Raw genomic sequence first — 26,794 nt, 5'->3', positions numbered from 1 at the left:
GTGGTGAAATACCACTTTCGTCAGTGTTGCAGATCTGCCCCTGTGAGGCTTTTTGCAAAAGTTTTGCTATTTGCCCTTGTGAGGCATTTGCTGTGTTTACAGGTTGCTGTTGCAATTCGTGATTTGTAAAATGTCTGAGAATCTGTCTACCATTGTCAGTGAGAAGCTTGACAAGAACAACTTCCAAGCATGGAAGTTCAGGATGACAAACTTCCTTATGGGAAAGGGAGTTTGGGAGTACATCAGTGGTGAAACTGCAGAACCAGTTTTGGGTGCTGCTCCCACTTCTGCTGAATTGAAGGCCTTTAAAGAATGGCATGAAAAAGCCAGAAAATGCCTGTATTGGCTATCTGTTAGCATTTCAGATTCTATGATTGTGCATATACAGGATGTAGAGACGCCTAAGGAGGCATGGGATACATTGGTGAAGCTGTATAGCACAAATACCAAAGCACGAAAGATGCAGCTAAAGCAGGAGTTGCACAATGTGCAAAGGAAAAATCTGAATATAAATGAGTATTCCTTGAAAGTGAAAGGCCTTGCAGATTCTCTTGCCTCCATTGGAGCACCTGTTGATGATGAGGACTTAGTGTCCGTGACCTTGAATGGTCTTGGGAAAGATTATGCACAGTTTCGGACATCCATCGGAGTCCGTGAAACATTTCCTGATTTTCAGGAACTTATTGCTCTCTTGCTGAGTGAAGAGCAAAGGAATGGTGGTTCAGCCACATCAACTTCTCAAGAGACTGCTTTCTACTCGAATACAGGTAGAGGCAGGGGTAGAGGAAGAGGCCGTTTTGGTGGCCGTGCAGGAAATCAGAACCAACAGCAACAACAGGAAAACCAGTCCTATGGAGGAGGACGTGGTAGTTCTAGAGGCAAGGGGAGCCAAAGAGGCCGTGGTTCATGGCAAAGGAACCAGCAAGTAAATAGCAGCACAGAATGGTATTATTGTGGAAAGCCTGGACACAAGGAGAATACATGCTATAAAAAGCAGAATGACATCAAAAGTGGGAAGTTGCAGCAAAGCAACTATGCATCATCAAGTGGGCATGGTGATGACAGAAATGAGCACCTTTTTGTGATGCAGCATATGGTTAACTCCATGTCAGGAGATGCTGCAGCTTGCAATGATGTTTGATATGTTGATTCAGGTGCCTCTAACCACATGACCAGTCATGGTGAGTGGTTTCATGATGTTAGAAATTTGGATAAGCCAGGTTATGTTGAAACAGGTGATGATACTGCGCACCCAATTATGCAGGTTGGTAAAGTGCCATTGGCTATGCAGGATGGCAAAACGAAGTACTTGGCAGATGTACTTCATGTTCCAGAAATCACTAAGAACCTGGTTTCAGTTGGCCAGATGGTTGAGCAAGGTCTGCAGGTTAGATTTAATCCTGATGGATGCTTTGTTGAGGACTTGAAAAATAAGTGCCGCTTGGTTGCGAAAGGCAACAAAAATGGCAGAATGTTCACCTTGGATGTTGATATGCCTGAGGTGAAAGCTGCTATGTTTGCGCATGGGAGAGGTGTCATTGTAGATATTGAGATATGGCACAAGCGCATTGGGCATGTGAATATACAAAGGCTGAAATCTATGCAAACGAAAAACATTGTTGCAGGTTTGCCTAAATTCAGAGTTGAGGGAATGCAAAAGGTATGTGAAGCATGCCAAATGGGTAAGCAGGCCAGACATGCATTTCCCAAAAATGCTAAGGTGAGCAGAAGACCTTTGGAAGTGATCCATTCAGATGTTTGGACAACCAAAGCTGCTTCTATTGGTGGATGCCATTATTATGTGACATTTATTGATGACTACACTAGGAAGGTGTGGATTTATTTTATGAAGCACAAAAGTGAAGTGTTCAGCCATTTCAAGGCTTTTAAGGCCATGGTTGAAAAAGAGAAAGGTGTGCATATTAAAGTGCTAAGATCTGATGGAGGGGGAGAGTACTTTTCAGAAGAATTTTGTGAATATCTGAAAGAACAGGGAATTCAAAGGAAGTACTCATGCAGGTCTACCCCTCAGCAGAATGGGGTTGCAGAAAGGAAGAACAGGCATATTGCAGAAGTAGGACGGGCGATCCTAAATGAGAAAAACATGCCTGATTATTTTTGGGCTGAAGCAATAGCAACTGCTGTTTATATTATGAACAGAACCCCCACTGCAGCTGTCCATGGCATGACGCCTGAAGAAATGTATACAGGCCAAAAACCAGATATTTCTCACTTGAAGGTATTTGGTTGCATAGCTTATGTTCATGTTCCTGATGAGAAGAGAACAAAGCTGGATCCAAAGGCAGAAAAATGCATCTTTATTGGATATGCTCTGCACCAGAAAGGGTATCGCTGTTATAACCCTTCCACCCGCAAAATGCAAGTGAGCAGAGATGTTGTTTTTGATGAAATGAGCAGTTGGTATGCACCAACTGTTATGGTAGGAGATGCAGATGCAGGAAATGGGAATGCTGCAATAAATGCAGAGCAGCAATCTCAAGCCTTGAGTGGACCCAGAGAGTCCTCTACTAGTGGATCTAATGCATGGACAGGGAGATTGAGATCTAGTGAATCGTCACATGGCAGTCCTGATAGTGTTGTGCAGGTATCACATAAGGGAAAAGATAAAGTGGACCATGCTCCAGTGTTTGATGTGTCTGCTGGTAGCTCTCATGTTGATGGAGAGTCAAGTGGCTCTGAAATGAGCCTTGATGAGGAACTTGGGATTCCCTCTGTTGTTACACCTGGTGCAAGGAAAAGCAGGCATGATTTAAAGACTCCTGCAACTGATCCAGTTGTACGGAGGTCCACTCGTATTAAGTATCCAGTTGATAGGCTGAGATATGATGGGTATACAGCACATCACTATGCTTATATGGTCAAGGTTCTAGAGGAGCCAGAGCCCACATGTTTTGAGGATGCAGCAGGGCATAAAAATTGGGAAGCAGCTATGGATGAAGAGATGGCTGCCTTGGATGCAAACCACACTTGGGATTTGATGCCTTTGCCTCATGATAAGAAGGCTATTGGCTGCAAGTGGGTTTACAAAGTAAAGCACAATGCTGATGGGTCTGTTAGCAGGTACAAGGCAAGATTGGTTGCCAAAGGTTTTGCACAGACATATGGAATTGACTATGAGGAAACTTTCAGCCCAGTTGCAAGGATGGCAACCGTGAGAGCAGTAATTGCTATGGCTGCTGCAAAGGGATGGTCTTTGCATCAGATGGATGTGAAAAATGCCTTCTTGCATGGTGATTTGCAGGAAGAGGTTTATATGATGCAGCCAGAAGGTTATGAGGATAATTCACACCCCGATTTTGTATGCAGGTTGCGCAAAGCCTTGTATGGCTTAAAACAGGCGCCGAGGGCATGGTCAGACAAGATAGGGCAATATCTTGTCACTATTGGATTTTAGATTTCCAATTCAGATTTTTCACTTTATGTGAAAAGGACAAACAGAGGGATTGTGCTTATAGTCATCTATGTTGATGACTTGATTATTACAGGTGATAGTGATGCAGACATTAATGAAGTGAAGCTGCTGTTGAAGCAGAAATTTGAGATGAAGGATTTGGGAGAGCTGCGTTACTTCTTGGGCATTGAGGTTATTAGATCCTCGAGTGGGATATGGCTGTTGCAAAGGCAATACGGTTTGGACATGCTATCCAAATATGGGATGACAGGCTGTAAGCCTATCTCTGTTCCATTGGAGCAGAATGTGAAGCTCAATGCAAAGACAGGTGAGCTTCTTGAAGATATTACTATGTATAGGCGCATAGTAGGTAGCTTGATTTACATGACTATAACCAGACCAGATTTGAGCTATGCTGTGGGGCTGGTAAGTCAGTTTATGCAGGCACCGAGGAAGCCACATTTGGATGCGGCTAGGCGCATACTGCGGTATGTGAAGTCCACATTGCATTATGGACTGTTTTATGAAGCTGGGTGTGCATTACAGGTACATGGATACACAGATGCTGATTGGGCTGGTAGTGTCTCAGACAGGAGATCTACTAGTGGTTTTATGTTTTCCCTTGGGAGTGGTGCCATCAGTTGGAGCAGCAAGAAGCAGCCAACAGTTGCCTTGTCGAGCACAGGAGGCTGAGTACAGGGGTGCAGCAATGGCTGCATGTGATGTAGCTTGGTTACGGAAGCTACTTGCAGATATGGGATAGTCAGTTCATGCAGCAGTTGTCATTCATTGTGACAACATTAGCAGCATCATGCTTGCTAATAACCCAGTTTATCATGCTAGAACGAAGCACATTGAGGTGCATTATCACTTTGTGAGAGAGAAGGTTCTAGCTGGTGAGATTGATCTTGTCTATGTCAGCACTGAGGAGCAGGTGGCTGATATTTTTACGAAGGCATTGGGTACCAAGAAGCTTCGCAGATTTAGGATACGTGAGATGGATTTGAGCTTGAGGGGGAGTGTTGAGATATCAAGCTCTACCCCCGATATATCTCCTGGATGACTATCATTTATGTCACCGCCTATGTTAGTTGTACTCGTGGTGAAGTTAGACTACCACGTATGTTTTTGGTTTGGGTTCACATATGAACTACGTATTCTAGGGTTTGACATATAGGGTATTTCCCTCTTCTATTGTATTATTGTTGTTTGCAAAAGTGAAGAAAGGCTTCACCCTCCAACCTTGTGTCCTCTCTCTTTTGTGTGTTGTGAAGAAAGCTGAACTTGAGTCTCCTATCTCTCTCCCTCATTCTTTACATGTAATACAAACTAGTGAAATAACAAAGAGAGGAAAATGGATAAATGCTAAAGATAGAGTGCATAGAACACAAAGAAAAAGAGGACAAACACATGCAAAGGGGGGGGGAGAGAGAGAGAGAGAGAGAGAGAGAGAGAGAGAGAGAGAGAGCATAGGAGTGAGCGGGAGCCTACTGAGAGAGTGACACACACACACACACACACAGAGGCCTGTGCAACCATTTCTTGCCCACATTGTACATTGAGTGCCAGTGATGAGTGGCACATTACTACATGATATTTCAATTTAAAATTTCCTTTGTTTCCCACCTAAACCGCTTTCCCTAGGTAACTGTATCTAAACCCCAGTCTCATAAAATAGTCCATACTGTAATGTGGACTTCACATACCTCAGTATGCGTCTAGCTGCATCCAAATGCGGTTTCTTTGGAGCCTGCATAAACTGACTTACCAACCCAATAGCATAGCTCAATCATCATATAAATCAAACTTCCTACTATGCGTTTGTACATAGTAGGGTCTTCCAAAAGCTCACCTGCATCTGCGCTCAGCTTCACATTCAGCCTGTCATCCCATATTTGGATAGCATGTCCAATCCATATTGCCTCTGCAAGAGCCATATCCCACTTGTGGATCTAATCACCTCAATGCCCAAGAAGTAACGCAGCTCTCCCAAATCCTTCATCTCAAACTTCTGCTTCAATAGCATTTTCACATGAAGGATATCTTCATCACTATCACGTGTGATGATCAAATCATCAACATAAATGACAAGCAGCATAATACCTTTCTTTGTCTTTCTCACATAAAGTGAGAAATCTGCCTTGGAAATCTGAAAGCCAATAGTGACAAGATACTGTCCTATCTTGTCAGACCATGCTCTGGGTGCTTGCTTCAAGCTATACAAGCCTACTTTCTTCAACTTGCAAACAAACTTAGGATGAATAGCATGCACATAACCTGGTGGCTGCTCCATATAGACCTCTTCTTGCAAATCTTTCAACCACATAGTCATGGGGTGGTAAAAATTATCATAATGAAGCATGAGGATTAACATACCACTTGTAATTGTCTTAGACATAGGCACCTTACCATGTATGTGCCCTATTGTAGTGGGATTAAAGAGTGCTTGCTGCACACCCCTGTGGATTACATACCTCTCTGTTTTACATGGACCACGGTTCCATGAACTCAATAATTGGATGGATTATAGTAGAATAAGTCTCTCTTTCAAGGTTCCATGTGCTTAGAATAAGAAGAAGCTAGAGGAATTATAGGAAAAGAGCTTTCTTGGGACTAGAGGAGTGATAAATCCCTCAAAATGCAAGATCGGTTGCCTTTGTATAAGCAAGGTTGGACTACAAACAGGCTATTTCCCAATGGTTATTCTAATCCAAATCCTCCTAGTGCTGGTTATGTACATTCTTGTCATATTGCCTTGCTATCAATGTAATTCTTGATTGCATATGCCTTGCTACCCTACCCTCCCTTTTCTACCCTACCCTTCCCTGTTGTTGCCTCAATGTTTACTTAAGGATATGGTCTAGCTAAGACGCCTTCCTATGTGAATATTGTAATGGCACAAGTAGGGCTCCTACAATCATAGTTGCATAACTCAATCCTTCACATTAAGCTACAATATTGCTTTTCCCCCCTTTTTTTCCAAGAGAAAAGAAACTTCTATTAATGCTTGAAAACACCATGATACACAACAACTTTTGAAAGGAGCTATAGATAGTAAATACAAAAGAGAAAAGTCAATGCTAGCTATAGGGATGCTAAAATAGGAGCCAGCAACCATAGTGGTGGTCTATACATCTAGCAAATACCCTTTACAAAATGGATGTAAAAGATTCCTACAAGCCAGGCCTTGTAGAAATGCTCTTGCCTATTGACAGTCTCTCTTGAACCTGGAGTACCACGCTCCCAAATGGGGCATGAAGTAAAAATGATGTCTTGCCAAAGGGTAACTAAATTAGCCACTAGGGAAACCAACTAGCCTCCCATCACCCGACTACACCAGAGCTAGCCTCCCATCACTGCACCAAGCAACCCAAAAATTCCAAGCAATAATGTTGGACATTCTCTCCCAATTGCTACCCTTTGGTAGAGTCGACGGACATGATTGGGAGGGCGGATGTGATCGGGAGGGTGGAGATGCATCATAGATATCTATTAAAGAGGCCTACTATCCATGTATTATGTATGCCAATGAGACTAGATTAATCAAGAAATTGTGTCCTCCCTCTATGAGCTAGGCTGCCATCCCTCATCATCCTCTGTGTACTAGTGATAATCTTGAGGGAAGCCAACCATATCCATTGTACGATTGGAAAACCCCATAGGCAGTGAGGGATCATCTCCAAAACTCCTTCCATGCAATAAATCAATTTGGCATCTACCCACATTTGCTCCAACCAGCGGCCAATGGGTAGAGGCCCATGATCCATCAGTGAGAAAAAGTAGGAATTTTTTTGTTGCCATAGGCTCTTCCAAAGCTAAGGCTAGAATCAAGAAATAGCCTCCCTTGGGACATCCGGCTCTAACCAATGTCGTTTCCATGAGAGGGGGTCCATGCTACCTCCTGGAGCTGTATATGCGATGCTCAATGTAATTTGTGTGAGAAAATAAGGAGAGCTCCTCCACCCGATCCGATTGCCCTATATAGGTTAGCCAAAATCACTCTCTAGAATCCCACTAAATATCACATAGGGATCTACCATCCCACAGCAACATGCGCCACACTACTCCCTCTGGGGTTAATAAGACTATGGGGGTCTATGTACCAAGTCCTACCTAAGAGGCCCACTATCCTAACCCTCTGGACTCCAGATCCTCCAAGGACACCTGTCCATCATCCAACTTTGTATTTTCCTGCAATGATTCTCCGAGACTCATCGTATAAAATTGACAATAGTATGATCCAAGAGACTCCCAAAAGAAGCATATCTTGATAGGTACCCCAGTCTGCAAGAAATGTCATGACCAGCAATGCAAGGTCCAAGAACTCCATAATCCCTCCGACCATGAATTGGGGATCACTGCCTCAATCTCTTCCATCTGGGTTCCTGCCCCTTGAGATGAGAGAGGGCATGAATTTTGGCCTTTAGCTATCTAGGAAGTCGCCTCCAACCCCAAAGGATCTGGCTGGTCCACTATCCCATTGTGCCCATCCAATGTGAGTCCGTTGACCTAGAATGCACCCATCCAAATCCTTGACCTTCGAGTGCCATAAGAGTAGCTTCCTCTCAAACTCCTCCCTATATGATGGGATGGCCTGATTGAGTCCTCTTGCTAGTCTCCACCACACCCTATAGAGACTCCTCATCAATGGAGAGCACCCTTCCCTATCAAGGGAGCCTTACAGAAATTCCACCTGTAAGACTGCCACCACTGACCTATGCAAGGAGTGTTGAAGCCCCCATTGAAGGAGGAGCTTCAAGAGTTGTTCTCTTCTAGAGAGGCCTCTCCCACAACCCTAGGGCGCCAACTCAGTATGTAATATGTTACTACCCTCATCCAAAATCTAGGGTATGGGGGGACAAGGTCCATATATAATATGCATGGATTTCCTTTAAAATTTTCAAATATGCAAGGGAAAAATATGCAAATTTTATGTCCCCCCTCCCACAAAATATAAGGTATGTACCTTGAAAAATATGTAAGATTTTAAGATTTGTACATATTTTTCATAGTATGTTAGGCCTAAGGGGGGGGGAGGGTCTTTTGGATGAGGGGAGTAAAACAAAAAAATACATTAAAATATGAAAACCCATCTCCTTTCAAATTAATGTAACTTTTTCATGTGTTACCCAAATTTCAAGGTGTAAAGACATATTTGAAGCTCTTTTAGTGTAGAACACAACTATGTTAATTTGAATAATTTCTACTCATGGCATATTTTTGAATTCATCTCATACTCAAGATTTTGATAGGTTCTCTTACTAAAGGGAGTTGGCACCCCAGGCTCCCAACCATCTTTCCTAGAAGGTATCTACTCTGCATCTTTAGATCAATGATGCCCAATTCACCCTCTGCCTATGGCATAATCACTGCCTACCAAGCCACCTTGCATGTGGTGTTATGCATCCCATCCAATCCTGCCCACCAAAAGTTTTGCCCTATTATGTGGTGTTGATCATCATAGCTACCTTATGTAACTCTGATGGAAACACTAGTAGGAGGAAATATACTCGGCCATGGTGGCGAAAAAGACCTAATTAACCACTAATGCTCTACCTTCTAGTGAGAGTTTGGCTAAGCTCCAATACAAAATCTTGCACCAAGCACTCTTTAGAACTGGGTGAGAACTATTTGTAAGAAAACAATACAACGTCTGTGCTCAACAGATAATAGGATCTCGTATGCAAGAGAGAAAAGCAAATAGTATGGAGAATCAAAATTTTGATTACTGTAAAATTGATACAATAGATGGCGCTGCCTCCCAGCTGTGTGCTCCTTTGTGAGAAGCTTCGATGGCGTGCTAGAAACAGTAGAGGACGGAGGCTGGATGCTAAGGAATCAAGGTTGCTATAGCTAGTGATGAATATGGGCTTCACGGGCTTGCTCTTATATAGCCACCAGTCGTAGTCAGTTAGACCCAATTGGGAGACCGACCTAGTCAGCCCAAAATGGCTGACTGGAGGTTAGTCTTGAAATAGGCCACCGACCACACGTTAGAACCGTGGCATAGAATAGAGCAACTAACCTACGGTCTCCGTTCGGCCCATCCGGGATCATCTGGGGCTCCAAATGGGCCCCGCAACCCAAGAGTGGGTTGCCTTAGGAAATGCTCCATCTACCCTCAGTGCGGTCAATCATGGGATGCCTTCCCGCACTTGCATGTAGCCTAGTTGGTAACGTGCCAACTCTATCTGAAGCCATCAGGCCTGTGTTTCAGACCTACCAGATAACCTAGCTATTCAAATGCCTTCTCCTCATATGGGGGGCTTACAAGTAGAGTTAGCTAGTTCCCTCATAGTTACACTAGAGTGGAGCATTGATATCTAACACCCCCCCTCAATGTCCACCCGTAAGTGAACTACTTTTTCAGCCCATTGCCAAGTCGATGAAGATGCCTCTCTAGCAAGTCTCTTCCAAGAGCCTTCGTGAAGATGTCCGTAGCATTCTCTGTAGTCGGACAGTACACCAAGTCAACCTCTCCATCCATGATGAGCTCGTGTACAAAGTGATATTGAATGTCAATGTGTTTTGTGCAAGCGTGGTACACAGGGTTCTTTGCAATTTCCATGCAACTCTGATTGTCACATGATAACTGCATAGGCTTGTTTTGCACTGCACCCATGTCCCCTAAAGTCCTCCTCAACCACACTGCCTCACAAGAAGAAAAACATGCTAATTTGTACTTAGCCTCGGTAGAAGAAAGAGCAACTATTGGTTGCTTCTTGCTTACCCATGACACAGCTCCAAATCCAAGTGAGAAATAGTAACCTGTCATTGATCTCCTACTCTCCATGTCTCTTGCCCAATCCGAGTCACAGAATTTGGTCAAGATGTTGCCCGTGGTATAGGTGATGCCACAATCAAGTGTGCCTTTGATGTACTTCAGCACCTGCATCCCTGCCCTCCAATGGTTCTCCCAGGGCTTATTGAAAAACCTGCTTAGTACACCAGTCGCAAAGCTGATGTCCGGTTGCACAAGTTAATCAAACTGCCCACAAGCCTTCTGTACTTCGCTTCGTCCACCAGTGGTGATGAATCCTCATTTGAGAGCTTCACGTCAAGCTCCATAGGGGTGCCAATTGTCTTACACTTAGCCATGCCAAATGCCTTCAGTATCTCTCCAGCATACTTCAGCTGTGAGATGAAGATCTATTTTGGCTCTTGCCAAACTTCAATCCCTAAACAAAAATGCATCAGTTCGAGGTCTGTCATTTCAAACTCTCTTCCTAGCAACTACTTTGTCTCCGAGATCTTCTCTTCATGGTTCCCTGTTATGACAAGGTCGTCCACATAAAGGACCACAATCATACACCTACCTCCTTCTCTTTAGATATACAAATTTGCATCAGATGGGCTCCTCCTGAACCCGTTTTGTAGAAAGTAGGCATTAATCGACTGGTACCATGCTCGTGGGGCCTGTTTCAGCCCGTAAAGTGCCTTCTTCAGTTTACAGAGTTTACCTTCTAAGCCAGGGATCGAGAACTGAGGATCACAAAACCTGGTGGTTGTTCCATGTATACCTCCTCCTTGAGATCTCCATTCAGAAAGGCGGATTTTACATTTATCTGAAACACAGGCCAACTTTCCTTTGCTGCTAAAGCCAAAACACTGCGAATTGTGGTTAGTCGAGTTGTGGGAGCAAAAGTATCCTGATAATCAAAACCATGTACCTGTGCGAATCCTTTTGCCATGAGCTGAGCCTTGTACTTATCCAACGTGCCGTCGGACTTGTACTTGGTCTTGTACACCCACTTGATGCCGATTACCTTGCATTTTGGTGGTCGATCCACAAGGTCCCAAGTGTTGTTCTTCATTATGGAGCCATACTCCGACTGCATAGCCTCCATCCACCTATCATCACCCTGTGCCTCTTCAAGACACTTGGGTTCTTCAACACGTATCACCTCTATCATCAAAGCGTAGTTGACCAAGTGTTCTTGCGCCCTTCTTTGCTCCTCTAATCTCTTGGACCGGCGGGGTTCAGATGGTTCCTCCTCAATGGCTGGAGGTTCCCTGCCATCCAAAAGCTATTTTACCCACTTCAAGAATGGCCGTTGCCATTGTGGTTCTACAGGCTCTTCTTCCTCTTTCTTATTTTAAATCCTCCCAAGCACTGTTGGGGGAGTTCGGTCTGCTGTTGGTGGTTGTACCGGATGGATATCCTCATCCTGGTTGTCTGGGAAGGAAGCATCCTCCTCCATTTGATGCGGCTATTCTGAGAAGACCACATTGTGACTTACTATTATCTTCTTGGTAACAGGATTATAGAGATGGTGACCCTTCACCTCTTCACTGTAGCCCAAGAAAATACACTTTCGGCTCTTCGGTTCCCATTTGGTCCTATTAGCATCAGGGACATGCACAAAACAATCACATCCAAAAACTCTAAAATGTGCAGTTGAAGGTTTCTTACAAGAAAAGGCCTGCAGTGGAGTCATCCCGGTTCACAACCTTCGTGTAGCTACGATTCAGAATGTAAATTGCCGTGTTACATGCTTCAGCCCAAAAAGTCTTTGGCAAATCTTTTCCTTTCATCATACTCTTGCCCATTTCACAGATGATGTGCATCTTGTGCTCTACTACATTTTGTTGTGATGTATGTGGCAGGGGTTTCTGCCTCTTGATCCCATGAATTTTGTAGTAACTTTTGAATTCACTTGATGTGAACTCTCCACCTCTGTCTGATCTCAACTTCTTCACCTTCCTCCCCGTTTCTTTCTCAACCATTACATGCCATTCTTTGAACTTATGAAAAGCCTCATCTTTAGTCTTCAGGAAGTATATCCATATCCTTCTACTGTAGTCGTCGATCAGCGTCATGAAGTAGTAGGAACCACCCAAAGCTTCCGTCTCCATCTTTCCATAGAGGTCCGTGTGAACGAGCTCTAGAGGAGCCTTTGCCTTGCTGGCCTCTTTAGGAAAGGGCTGCCGATGCTGCTTGCCCCCATCATGCAAGCTTCAAATACATCGGGCAAATCTGTAATTTCTAGTAGGTCTGCAATCATTCCACTTTTATGCATCTCCTTTAAAGAACTAAGGTTTAGATGACCAAACCTCTCATGCCACAGCTTAGTGTTGCTCACATCAGCTCGAGCACTGAAAGCTGAGAGTTCGTAGATGTTGTTGCACTGTGTACCTTTACCAATGACCTATTGGGATATCTCAAGGTGTATGCCCCAGGCACACCTTGGGTTCTATGTGTGTGTGCTAGAGGCACAGTTAGGTGCCCATAAGCACAATTAGGTGGGAGTAGATGGCATCTAGATGTTGGCTAGATTCTAGGGGAGTAGATGATCTCGGTGGCCTTTGGTCAGAGGTCATCAATGATGTCAGTGATCATGTAGAGATGCCCTATATATGGCTCTCATTGTTCTTCATTCTATGAGCACTTCTTTTCATTGTGTCTATCTTCTGTTGCTTCCATGCTCTCTTCCAACATGGTATCAGAGCGGTTCTATCCTCCTTGAGTTGCTTGACTCCACGCCATTCTCCTCGTCACTTCTCTCCTACTGCTGCTTGTTGTTTTGCCACCCATTGTTGAAGCTTCGATTACACACGCTTGCTATTTAGCCATATCTTGCTTGTGCAGAGGAAAATCAAAGCAGTATTTGCCTTGAAAAATCGAGAGTTTTGTAAGGAAAGCTTCTTGAAAAGCTCATTACGAGAAGGCTTCCAAGCACAAGATGTTGGCCATCTTTCATGACACAGTCACCCATGGCCCTGAGACCCTCACTTCCCCAACCTCGAGCACATGTAGCTCTAGCCTGCTTGTAAAGTTTTCGACAACATACCAACAATCTATCTGCATGAAATTCTAAAATTCGACTACATATCTTCCATGGTTGACTAGAGAGCCTATTATCTTCTGGTTCGACAGTTTTTAGAGGGTTTTCTTCTTCTGCCGTCACTTTGTAGAAGGTTTAGTGAAGTGCTACTGACAAAGCTACTGAAGAAAACGTTTTGAAAGTCTTTTTATTTGCTACAAGCCTACTATCCTGTGAAGTTTTGAGAGCGAAGGGTATCTATTTCAAGTGCAGCTACTTGGTTTCTCTCTGCAGTCGAGATTTTTTTAGCAATCGGAGGCATTAATGAATGGTTTCTCAGAGTTCCGATTGTGAAGGTTTGGCTCACACATCCCATAGTTGACACCAATGTTTCTCTGCATAGCTAAAAGGAGCAGATGAGGGTTGCTAGCCACTACTACTCTCTAATGATTTGGAAGTTTCGTCTTTTATTGGTCATGGTGTGTTCGACCAGCCAAGCAAGAAAACCCATTTTGTTGTGGTGCCAAAAATCAGCTTATCATCTCTGAGCTGCACCAAAAAATCACATTATGTTGCCCTTCCCAAGATCGGCTCATCATCTTGTCATATTTTGAAGGAGTCTGGCTCTATTGATGGATGCCTATGGTCTCTCAAGATTGGGAATTCGGTAGTTTTCTTTCATGTTCAAAGGATGAACAGTTCCCTCATTTTGACTGGTAGGTTCAACTCCCCAAAGTGCTGGATGTGAAGGATCGTCGACCTGTTGTTCAAGATAACCATCTTCATGTTTTCTCACATTGTGCTAAATCGGCATTGCGAAGCTGCTCTACCTTGGGAGTGAATGAGTTTGATGATGACACCTCTACCTCTACAAAGTTCACGACAGACCAAGAGCATTTGGACAAAAGATATGTGGTTGAGTTCACTTTGAATGGACATAAGATCCATGTCATGGGTGGATTCTCTGTCTCATAATCATGTTTCCAAAATAGAGTTTGTAAACCTTTTGCAACCGTTATGAGTATGCAAAGGTATCTTGTCTGTGTGACCTCTCTAAGGTATCTATGATATTTTGTAATCCCCTTGTTTTGTGTGTGTCTTTATCATTGTAATCACCTCTGGCCACCTTATGATGTAGGCCATGTGAGTGTGTGTTCCCTCATGGTACCTCTTGCAGATATGTGTGTCTATACATGTAGGAGAGATAACCATTGGGGGGTCCTATGTATCCCTTTGTTTGCCTCACACACTTGGGAACCCTTGCTAGCATGAGATCCTAGCCATAGATTTATCCTTGACCACCATGAGATGGCTTGAGACACTATGTGACTAGATGTATCCTTGACATAGCCTGAGGCATTCCCTTGAGGGGGGGTTTGTTGGGATATCTCAAGGTGTATGGCCCAGGCACACCTTGGGTTCTATGTGTGTGTGCTAGAGGCACAGTTAGGTGCCCATAAGCACAGTTAGGTGGGAGTCTGTCGACCTTCTTCTTGGTTCTCACTGTGGAGAGCAACATTGTCAAATTCCTTCCAGAGGGAGCTGGGCGACATCACTACCTTGTTGCTCATCAAGTCTGAGCTCATTTGGAGCAAGATTCGGGTCGATTTCGTCAAAAAAATAGTAACTCACGGTTCTTCTACAATGCTGGCCGACGTGCTTATCATTTGCGCGATTCCTCTCTAAAGGTGAAGCCCTACATGTTTTCCTTCCTCCCCACTACAAAATCCCTCTGAGTTTCGGCCTCTACATGACGATTTGGAGTAGATTTTTGAGCTGCCTCTTTGGCCATGAAAGCTCGACTATGCTAGTCTAAGTTTGACTTTGGGCAGTCAAAGTTTGATTGGTAGTTTGACCAAGATTTATTTTCAGTCTGCTATGCTCATTTTCTAGCATCTTCTTGGTCATCTTTGCTTAGACATCTTGCATAAATGTTGTTCTGACTAATTGCCTCATGCTTTGACATTTACTAGAGAAATCCAAGTCAAAGTATTCAAGTTGTTACTCTTTGAAGGATTATTTTTTATTGCTCATATTTCACTTGTAAGGCACTAGACACTACCCTCGGGCAAGACCTTGCCATGGAAGCTAAGACCTTTTTTGAGAAGTTGGATGGAACTAGTTTCCATACTTGGCAAACAAAGGCTGAGTTTATGCTTATGAAAAAGAAGATATGGAATGTTGTGAATGGAAAGAAGTCTACAAAAGAAAAAGCTAATTGGTTGATCAAAGACAAGAAGGACTACTTCAACAACAAAGCAAATCTGCCTAAAGGAAGAACTCCATCAGCAAATCAAGACAATAAAGACTAGTATGTTTTTAAAGCACTTTGTCTTTTGAATTTTTGTTTATCATCACTTGGTCAAATTTTGAGGTTCTTTGCCTGGAGTAGTACTCCAAAAAGAATATGTTATGTCTTTTGTAAATCACCTCTAGTCACCATATGATGTAGACCATGTGATATGTCTATCCGTGAACCTCACACCCTTGGGAACCCTTGCTAGCATGAGATCCTAGCCATAGATTTATCTTTGACCACCATGAGATGGCATGAGAAACTATGAGACTAGATGTATCCTTGACACTGCAAGAGGGAACCCCTTGAGGGGGGTATGTTGGGATAAGTATGATCAAGGGCTTGCTCTATGGTGCATGTATGCATCTAGGGGAGTCACATGTGTGTTTGTGTGTGTGTGTGTTGTAAAGGAACATCAAGTGCTATGATGTGTCTAGTGTGTGACCTAAGTGATGATGTAAGCCAAAGGCCCCCACATGGGAGGTTCCTTTGATTTAGGCTAGTCCCACTAATGTAGGGACTGATTCCCACTGATGTAGGGGCTGATTGCCACTTATGTAGGGAAGGTATTACCTTCTCCCCCTTTCTATAAGAGAGAGAGTCCTCTCTCTCACAATCCATAATAGAGAACTACCATCTTTCTTTCATTGTGCTCTCACACCTCTTGCAAGATGCATCTATTCTATCCTACGGGATTCTATAGAATTGCCTCCATGCAAATCTCCTCAATTGCTATGAACAGCTCTATTGGTACTGCCTGCATGCTATTGTTGGAATCTTTCTTTACTCCATTCTTCTCATCTGCAATCTTCTTCTGGCACTCATTCTGCTTGTGCCCTGCCTTGTTTCAATAGAAGCACTTGATCTTCTTTTTTCTCTTTTTATCATCAGAAGAAGATGGGTTACCAGAGTCCTTACCCTTACCTTTCTTTGATCCATCTGAGAAAGCCAAATCTTCTCCAGTCCTCATCTTTTGATGCATCTCCTCCGCTAGAAGCATCGTGCTGAAATCCTCAAAGTTGAGGGGCGGATTTCTATTATGTGTATTCATTGCCATAACAAGACCGTCGTACTTTGGTGGGAGAATCCGTATGCACCTTCGTGCTAGATTCTCACTAGTGATGGTGATGCCAATCCCAGTCATCTAATCACGCAGATTCTTCACCCTGGTGATGAACTTCTCTGCCCTCAGACAATTTCTCGTTTGCAAGTTGAGTCTCCAGATTCTGAATCCGCGTCTGATTCGTGGTCTGGTACTGATTTTTCAAGACCCTATCCATGCCTCCTCCGCTGTGGTGACATGTTGAATTAATGCCATGACAGAATCACTTACACTGCAGACAATAGAACATAGCGCATCTACATTTCTTCTTGTCCATATGAGAATCTCATCCGCAGTTGGTGCTGTCTATTGTCTTGCATTGGCTGGATCCGGTCTCACAACCGGCTTCACGTCCACCCCAGTAGTAGTATCCCAAAGCTCGTATGTGCCTAGGATGGTCTTCATCTTGAACTTCAAAAGTGGATAGTTAGTGCCGTCCAACTTTTCGCTTTCGCCGAACGGTGGGATTCACAGTCTTGCAGGCTGGGCCATCTCTCACAATCTGCTCGCAAATAGAAACACACTACCAAATCTTCTTGCTAGAGCCCAAGCTCTGATACCATGTAAGAAAACAATACAACGTCCATGCTCAAAAGATAACAGGATCTTGTATGCAAGAGAGAAAAGTAGATAGTATGGAGAATAAAAAATTTGATTACTATAAAACTGATACAATAGATGGCGTTGCCTCCCAGCTGTGTGCTTCTGTGTGAGAAGCTTCGATGGCATGTTCGAAATAATAGAGGACGGAGGCTAGATGCTAAGGAATCAGGGTTGTTGTAGCCACTGATGAATATGGGCTTCACGGGCTTGCTCTTATATAGCCACCAGTCATAGTTGGTTAGACCCAAGTGGGAGACCGACCCAGTCGACCCAAAACGACCGTCGAAATAGGCCACTGACCACATGTTAGAACTGTGGCATAGAATAGAGCAACTGACCTACGATTTTCGTTCGGCCTAGAGCCATCCAGAATCATTTGGGGCTCCAAACGGGCCCTGCAACCTGAGAGTGGGCTGCCCCAGGAAATGCTCCATCTACTCTTAGTGCAGTCAGTCATGGGATGCCTTCCCACACTTGCATGTAGCCTAGTTGGTAGTGTGCCAACTCTATATGAAGCCATCCAGCCATCAGGCCACACATGGTCCCCATCTGGTGTCCAAAAACCAGGACCTAGCGGATAACCTAGCTACTCAAATGCCTTCTCCTCATATGGGGGGCTTACAAGTAGAGTTAGCTGGTTCCCGCGTAGTTACACGAGAGTGGAGCATTGATATCTAACACTATTGCTTTACCAAAATGTTAACGCCAACTTGGTAGCCCAAGTACCTCACATCTCCCCCATTGGGATCCACTAAAAGACAAAATCACCCCCTTAGTCTTGAACCTCATGGATCTCCTCTTGCCCAATGAAAAATAGCTTTGGTCTAGCTTATGTGAGCTCCAAAAGCCTTGCAATAAATGGACAAGGCCCCTCCACATAAAAGGCTATATCATCTGCAAACTCAGAGTCTAGGAGCTCCTCCTACCAAATCAAAAGCCTCATCCTTATGAGGCCAAGTTCCTGGGAGTACAAAAAGTAACCTAGAGCCTCTGCTACAAAGAGGAACATAGGAAAAAGGAAAGGCCTCTGTTGTGTGCCCCCAATGATCACCTATCTAGAGCTACTGGCATAGAGAGATGAAACATTTCTTATCCATCTTTCTACTAAGAAGCCAAGGCTTTGCATGGTACCCTCCAAAAAGGACCACTCCACACTATCATATGCCTTCTCAAAAATCTAAAAGAAGGATGGGGAGAGGCTGTGACTCTTCCCTAGACCAATCCACTACCTCCCAAAAAGTGAAGATGTTGTCTAGGATGCTATGCTCCTGAACAAAACCTATCTGTCATGGATGATGTACAGTAGGTGGGGTCTCAACCGTAGGCTCAATAACTTCTCCAAGTTCTTGTAAGCCCTATCAATTAGGGTGACCAATATCCACTGATGATATATGATCTATCTCCTCCCTTTGAATTGAGCCTCTGCTCAAAGAATGTGGAAGGAAGCTTGAGTGAAAATTCTCCTAATAGGCTCACCTGTAGCCTCATTCTTATGTCCACTGAGATCAAGATGACCATTGCAACACTAGTATGGGGTAATAGTACTTGATGGAGAGACCTCTTAGATTGGATGAATGGGAAAGTAGTGACAGCCCAATCCACTAATCCTGAGAATGTTGAATCTCCCAATCAAGCTCAAGACCTTCCAAGGGTGCCAGTCAACAAACTGGGCCAATACGTTGAGAGTGGTGACACGAACACAATGTTACCCATCTTCTTCCATGATCAAAAAGCTACGGCAATCTTCGACTGAGGAGCAGGTGTTAGCATCATCATGAAACAATGTTGGGAAAAGTGGGGAAGTCCCGATTGAGAGAGTAGTAGACCTGATAGTAGATGGTAGTCCCAAAAATTATTCCTAAAGAAATTGCTAAGAGATTGAACTTCAAGTGCTTCAAACCATCTTCCTTTTGAGTAGGGAGTTAGTGCCTCATACTGAGGACTTACCTTCTAAATAACTACATGATCATTGGTGTGCACTCTTGCTGAGTATCTACATTTGATGTGACAGTATATGGAGTCAGATCCATGCATGAATGTGATGGTTGTGCATCACTAGAATCAGTTTGTGCTGATGTAGATGGGGCTGCCTCATGCTAAGGGCTTACTGTCAGATGTTCCTCATGTGGAGGGATTACCGAGAAATGAGATGATTGGAAAGTGTGGGCTGATCCACGCTAACATCTGAAGAATATGTGTTTGATCACTCAATGCCAATGAGGCTCAAGTCTGCATCATAGACTAGTACATACCTTGTAGCAAAAAATGGTCGAAGAAGGTTCTCTTTCCACTTACAAATCTTGTATGGAGTCATGACTGGTGTATCATTAACTATGTGATGTGGATAAATCCATACTGAAGGCATCTTGGTGCTCTATCCAAGATTCTTACCCATGTACCCCAGGGGATTCACAAGGGGAAACTTATGATATCACGTGAGTGTACAATAGGGTTTTTTTAAAAGATGAGCCTTAAGCTTATACATTAGGGGTCGGGGCCCTTTTTACCTTTTCCCAATCTTAAATTGAAGTTAGGGGGGCCTTGAAATCTTTGGGGGGGAAGAGGGAGGGGTGTAGGTAAATACAAGGTTTTACCCCCTAAACATAAAAAGTACACACACATACACATTTGACTAGTGATATCGGTCATGTACCAAGTGTGCATGAACTAAGACCAACCTATGGCTAGTTTTAAGCCATGGTAGGGAAACAAATGAATATTACCCATTGGCGATTATTTGAATATGGTATAATCTATACCATCTAAGTTTTCTTATGGTCTAATCTAAATAATTGAGAAAGAATGTAGATTTAAGGAAAGGGGGGACATAGTCGCATTTGGTGGTATCCTTACAAGCTTAAATAGGGGTTTTTTATTATGCTACATGGATCATATGTAGGGGGTTTTCTTGAAGTTCATGCACACAGGTGACATCCCCCTTGTAACTAAGAGTGAATCCCCTGGTCCATGTACCAACAAGAGTGCCTCCCATGAGAACACTGTAAAAGGATTCCACTGTGGGGCTTACGCTCAAGCTACTACCACTGGGGACTTATGCTAGATTGTCAAAACCAAGTCATGGTGGAAGAACTGCATGTATACCAAATCAAGCCTCTAACATAATGATGAGATATGCGTGCCAGGAGTACCCAAGAGGCTATACATGGCTGATGTATGTGTGTAGGAATTTATGCCAAAAAATAGCCAACAATGTGTGACTTTACATGGATGGCATGTATGTGCAAGAAGAATGCAACAATCATGAATTTAAGAGGAAGATCACTCTGCCAAGTGTCATGCTGAATGATGAGCTACCGAATGCCAAGAGAGTGAGCTGGTGTCAAATGTGTGAGTGTGTACACCGATGATATATCCGATGGGACTGACGCCGCTTGGAACTAATTGGGTAATGTGGCAATAGATGACTTGGCTTGGTGGAGTTGTATCTAGCAATCATTTTTGGTCAACGCATAGAGCACAATATGGTAATCATTTTTTCTTTTTGGATCACTCCAGCCCCAGAAGGATAGGCCAAACTTTTATCAAGGGGAGTGATCAAAATGATGAGGTGTCCAAGTTGTGCTAATTATCTTGCCAGTATGAGACACTGTAAAAGGAGCAACATGTGATTCTTTCAGTTGTGCTTTATCCTTCATATTGTCATTGATCATGCAGCTTGGCATCCCTTTATCTAATGAGGAATCAAGGAAGAAACCATTCATTGCTCATCCTCTCATGTGATTCACAACGGGAATTTATGTGTTTAACCCTAGCGATGTATTCTCGTAGGGTTTCATGCTCCTTTTGCTTAACCTCATATAACCGATTGATCAGATTCCATTTCAGCCTAGTGGGAGCGAATCCTATGAAGAGAGTGGGAGAGAAGTAAGGAATCTCACTTGCAGCTTTCTCACATACACAATGGGGGAATACACACAAAGGTGGATGCTGAAAATAGTTTTCCTCTTCTTAGTTGTGAAAGAAAAAAGAACTCTCTCTGAGTACAAAAGGAATAGGTGAACCCTATATGTGGGTCTCAAACCAAACTCAGCTAACCTAGGTGGCATACTAACTGAGCCACTAACTAGAGTACATAAAGATAGTTGCCATCTAGCTATTATTCATGGGTGGTGTACCAACCGCATCTGCAGCTAACAAGTCGGTGACATAAATGCACAACGGTCACCCTGGCAAATCACGAGTGGAGCTTGATATCTCAACACTCCCCCTCGAGCTCAATCCCAATTCCTGCACACCAAGCAGGTCTCTAAACTTGCGAAGCTTCTCTGCACCCAATGCCTTTGTGAATATGTCAGCTACCTAATCCTCTATGCTGACATAAACTAGATCAATAAAACCTACTAGAACCTTCTCCCGCACATAGTGATAATGCACCTCAATGTGCTTTGTTCTAGCATGATAGACTGGGTTATTTGCCAAGTGTATACTGCTCATGTTGTCACAATAAATGACAACTAGTCCATCTTGATGCATATCATAAAGTAGCTTATGCAACCAAGCTGCCTCACATGCAACCATTGCTGCACCCCTATACTTAGCCTCTATGCTCGACAAGGCAATTGTAGGCTGTTTCTTGCTGCTCTAAGTGACTGCAGCACTCCCAAAAGAGAACACATATCCATTGGTAGATCGTCTATCAGAAATACTACCAGCCCAATCAGCATCAGTGTATCCATGCAACTATATCTGAACCCTAGTCTCATAAAATAGTCCATACTGCAATGTGGACTTCACATACCTCAGTATGTGTCTAGCCGCATCCAAATGCGGTTTCCTTGGAGCCTGCATAAATTGACTTACCAACCCAACAGCATAGCTCTGGTAATAGTCATATAAATCAAACTTCCTACTATGCATCTGTACATAGTAGGGTCTTCCAGAAGCTCACCTGCATCTACGCTCAACTTCACATTCTACTCAAAAGGAACTGAAATAGGCTTACAGCCTGTCATCCCATATTTGGATAGCATGTCCAATCCATGCTACCTCTGCAAGAGCCATATCCCACTTGTGGATCTAATCACCTCAATGCCCAAGAAATAACGCAGCTCTCCCAAATCCTTCATCTCAAACTTCTGCTTCAATAGCATTTTCACATGAAGGATATCTTCATCACTATCACCTGTGATGATCAAATTATCAACATAAATGACAAGCAGCATAATACCTTTCTCTGTTTTTCTCACATAAAATGAGAAATCTGCCTTGGAAATCTAAAAGCCAATAGTGACAAGATACTGTCCTATCACATCAGACCATGCTCTGGGTGCTTGCTTCAAGCCATACAAGGCTTTCTTCAACCTACAAACAAACTCAGGATGAACAGCATGCACATAACCTGGTGGCTACTCCATATAGACCTCTTCTTGCAAATCACCATGCAAGAAGGCATTCTTTACATCCATCTGATGTAAATACCATCCCTTTGATGTAGCCATAGCAATGACTGCTCTTACAATTGCCATCCTTGCAACCGGACTGAATGTTTCTTCATAATCAATGCCATATGTATGTGCATACCCCTTAACAACTAATCTTGCCTTGTATCTGTTCACAGGACCATCTGCATTGTGCTTCACCTTATAAACCCACTTGCAGCCAATTGCATTCTTGTCTTTAGGCAAAGGCACCAATTCCCATGTAGCATTTGCTTCCAAGGCATCCATTTCTTCATCCATGGCTTTCTCCCATTTTTCTTTTCCCATGGCTTGCTCAAAAGAAGTGGGTTCTGGTTCTTGTATCACTTTGACCATATAGGTATAGTGAATGGCTGTAAGTCCATCATATTTCAGCCTATCCACAAGATACTTAACTCTGGTAGACCTATGCAAAATAGGCTCACTACTAGGTGCTCTCAAAACATCCCTTGTCTTCCTTACTCTAGGTGTAACAATAGAAGGAATACCCAACTCATCATCAAGGCTCTGTTCTGAGCCACTGGATTCACCATCCACATAAGAGTGACTTGCATTCACATCAACCATGGGCTAATCTACTTTCTCTTTTCCTTTTTGTGATACTTGCATACCACTATCTGCATTGCTTTGAGGAGATTCTCCTGATCTCATTCTGCCTATCCATGGCGAAGTATGTGAACCACTACTAGAGGACACTACAGGTCCACTAATATTTTGTGATTGCTACTGTGAATTCTGTGCAGCATCACCATTTTGTGCATCTACATCATCAATCACATTTACTAGTTTATACCAGCTACTCATCTGAGCAAAAACATCTCTGCTCAGTGTAAACTTACGAGTAGAAGGGTTATAGCATCTATACCATTTCTGCTATAGAGAAAAACCAATAAAGATGCACTTCTTAGCTTTTGGATCCAACTTGGATCTCAACTCATCTGGCACATGAACAAATGCAATGCAACCAAAAACTTTGAAATGAGAAATATCTGGTTTCCTACTAGTTACCTCTCCTCTGGCGTCATGCCATGTATTGCTATAGTGGGAGTCCTGTTCATTATGTAGACTGCTGTAGCAACTGCTTTAGCCCAATAATAATCTGGCAAGTCTTTTTCATTGAGCATGGCACGAGATACCTCTCCAATACATGCCTGTTTTTCCTTTCTGCAAGTCCATTTTGCTGTGGGGTATGACTGCATGAATATTGCTGCTTTATGCCATGCTCCTGCAGGAACCTTGCAAACTCATTTAAGAGGTACTCTCCCCCTCCATCTGACCTTAGGCATTTTATTTGCAAGCCTGTTTCTTTTTCAACCATAGCTTTAAAAGCTTTGAAATGCCCAAACACTTCACTTTTCTTTTTCATAAAATACACCCAAGCTTTTCTGCTGTAGTCATCAATAAAAGTGACAAAATAATGACAGCCTCCAATAGATGCAGCTTTAGTAGTCCACACATCAGAGTGGATTAATTCCAATGGCCTCTTACTCTCTTGAACATGTCTAGGAAATGGTTTCCTTGCCTATTTTCCAGATTGATAGGCTTCACATACCTTATGCATTTCTGCAACCTTGAACTTAGGCAATCCTGCAACAATATTTTATGCCTGCATTAATTTAAGTCATTGTACATTAACATGACCAATGCATTTATGCCAGATATCAATATCTACAACTACACCGGTCCCATGTGCAAACATTGTTGCACTCTCAATTCAGGCATGTCCGCATCCAACGTAAACATCCTGCCCTTCTTCCCTTTTGCTATCAAGCGACCTTTATTTTTTATATCCTCAACAAAGCATCCATGAGGATTAAATCTGACCTGCAAGCCCTGCTCAACCATTTGACCAACAGAAACCAGGTTCTTGGTGATATTCGGGACATGAAATACATCAGACAGGTATTTCTTTTTCCCATCCTACATAGACAAATGAATTTTACCAATCTGCACAATAGGATGTGCAGTATCATCACCAATCTCTACAAATCCTGGTCTTTCCATTTTCCTTGCATCTTGCATCCATTCTGCATGACCTGTCATGTGGTTTGATGCACCTAAGTCAACATACCACACATCATTGCTTTCTTCTACACTTGTCACAGAATTGGTCATGTGCTACACCATAAACAAATGCTCATTTCTATCATCACCATGTCTACTAGAGGATGCATAATTGCCTTGTTGCAATTTTCATCATGATGTCATTCTACTTTTTATAGCAGTCTTTAGCCATATGACCCATTTTACCACAGTAGTAGCATTCAACATTGCTATTTGCATTTTGGCCTCTTTGCCATCTACCACGACCTCTTTGGCTCCCCTTGCCTTTAAAGTTAACACGTCCTCCTCCATAGGACTGGTTTTCTTGAATTTGCTACATATTTTGATTTTTGCCACAGTGTCCAAATCGGCCTGCTCTACCTCTGCCTCTACCTCTTCTAGCATTTGACTAGAAGACAGCTTCTTTTGAAGTTCCTCCTGAAGAAGATGCACCACCATTTCTCTGCTCTTTAGAAATTAGAAGAGCAATCAACTCCTCAAAATCAGGAAAATTCTCACGGACGGCAATGAATGTCCGAAATTGTGCATAATCCTTTCCTAGACCATTCAAGGTCACAGAAACTAAATCATCATCTTCCAATGGTGACCCAATAGAAGCAAGTGCATCTGCAATCTTCTTCACCTTCATGTGGTAGTCATTGATGCTCATATTTTCTCTCTCCACATTATGCAACTCCTGCTTGAGCTGCATTTTCCTGGCTTGCGTATTTGTGCTATACAATTTTTTCAAAGTATCCCATGCCTCCTTCGATGTGCTTGCATCCTGAATGTGCACAATCATAGAATCTAAAATACTGATAGACAGCCAGTACATAACTTTTCTGGCTCTCTCATGCTAGCCTTTAAATGCCTGCAACTCCTGTTGATTGGGAACATTAGGAATAACTGGTTCTTGTTCAGCTCTAGTAATGAACTCCCAATAGCTTTTCCCTTAAGGAAATTCGTCGTTCTAAACTTCCATGCTTGGAAGTTGTTCTTGTCAAGCTTTTCAATGACAATCTGTGAAAGAGCATCAGATGCCATTATAGAACACTGCAAAAATATTCTCACTGCAAAAAACAAAACTTCTACCTCACAAGGGCAAATCTGCAAAACTAACGAAAGTGGTATTTGACCACACAATCACTTCTTAGTGACGATTTTGCATCAACAGGCAATAAGAATTATTTTGTCACTCCCAATATCTCTGCGCATAGGCATACGATGCAATTTCTATGGCAACTTTTCACCGACCTATAGAATAGTGGTCGCACAGCAAAAACAAGGCGCTTTTCTGGGTGCCTAACGAAAACTTCCGCCACCAAAACGGGCCCCAAAATGGCCTCGAATCAAAAAAATAATGTCCTCTTGCCACACTACGAAGGGCGTCCCAATCTAAGACAGTGCACTCTTGCACTTTTCGGCTGTGCTACCTGCAGAAATTTGCTCCCAAACTCGAAAAAGGAAAGCAATATTGATCCTCTTACCAAGACACCGCAAACTTGGTTTGCTTTCTTCAGCTCCTTACCATGAACCGAGCTCTGATACCATGTGAAGAGAGAGGGAGAGAAGTAAGGAGTCTCACTTGCAGCTTTCTCACATATACAATGGGGGAATACACACAAAGGTGGAGGCTGAAATCAGTTTTCCTCTTCTTAGTTGTGAAAGCAAAAAGAACTCTCTCTGAGTACAAAAGGAATAGGTGAACCCTATATGTGGGTCTCAAACCAAACTCAGCTAACCTAGGTGGCATACTAACTGAGCCACTAACTAGAGTACATAAAGATAGCTGTCATTTAGCTCATGGGCGGTGTACCAACCGCATTTGCAGCTAACAAGTCGGTGACATAAATGCACAATGGTCACCCTAGCATATCACGAGTGGAGCTTGATATCTCAACAAATCCCACTATAAAAGCCTTCCTTAACGTCTCCTAGTTGTGATCTTTTCCTTAGCTCCTAAGGCCCTATACCATTGGACTACCTTACAATCAAGGATTAACCTGAATGCGTTCACTTTATCCAAGTCATTGATATCTCCAAAGGTCTCACAAATCTACTTGAACCTTTCAACATGGGAGATGGGATCTCCTTCTCCTAAAAATTTGGTGATAAGCTTAGAGATCATCACCAGAT

The sequence above is a fragment of the Dipteris shenzhenensis genome, chromosome 12 (genome assembly GCF_047967505.1).
Source record: "Dipteris shenzhenensis isolate YYH24624 ecotype China chromosome 12, Dip_SZ_1.0, whole genome shotgun sequence".
Lineage (NCBI taxonomy): Eukaryota > Viridiplantae > Streptophyta > Polypodiopsida > Gleicheniales > Dipteridaceae > Dipteris > Dipteris shenzhenensis.
This window is presented reverse-complemented; position numbering follows the sequence as displayed.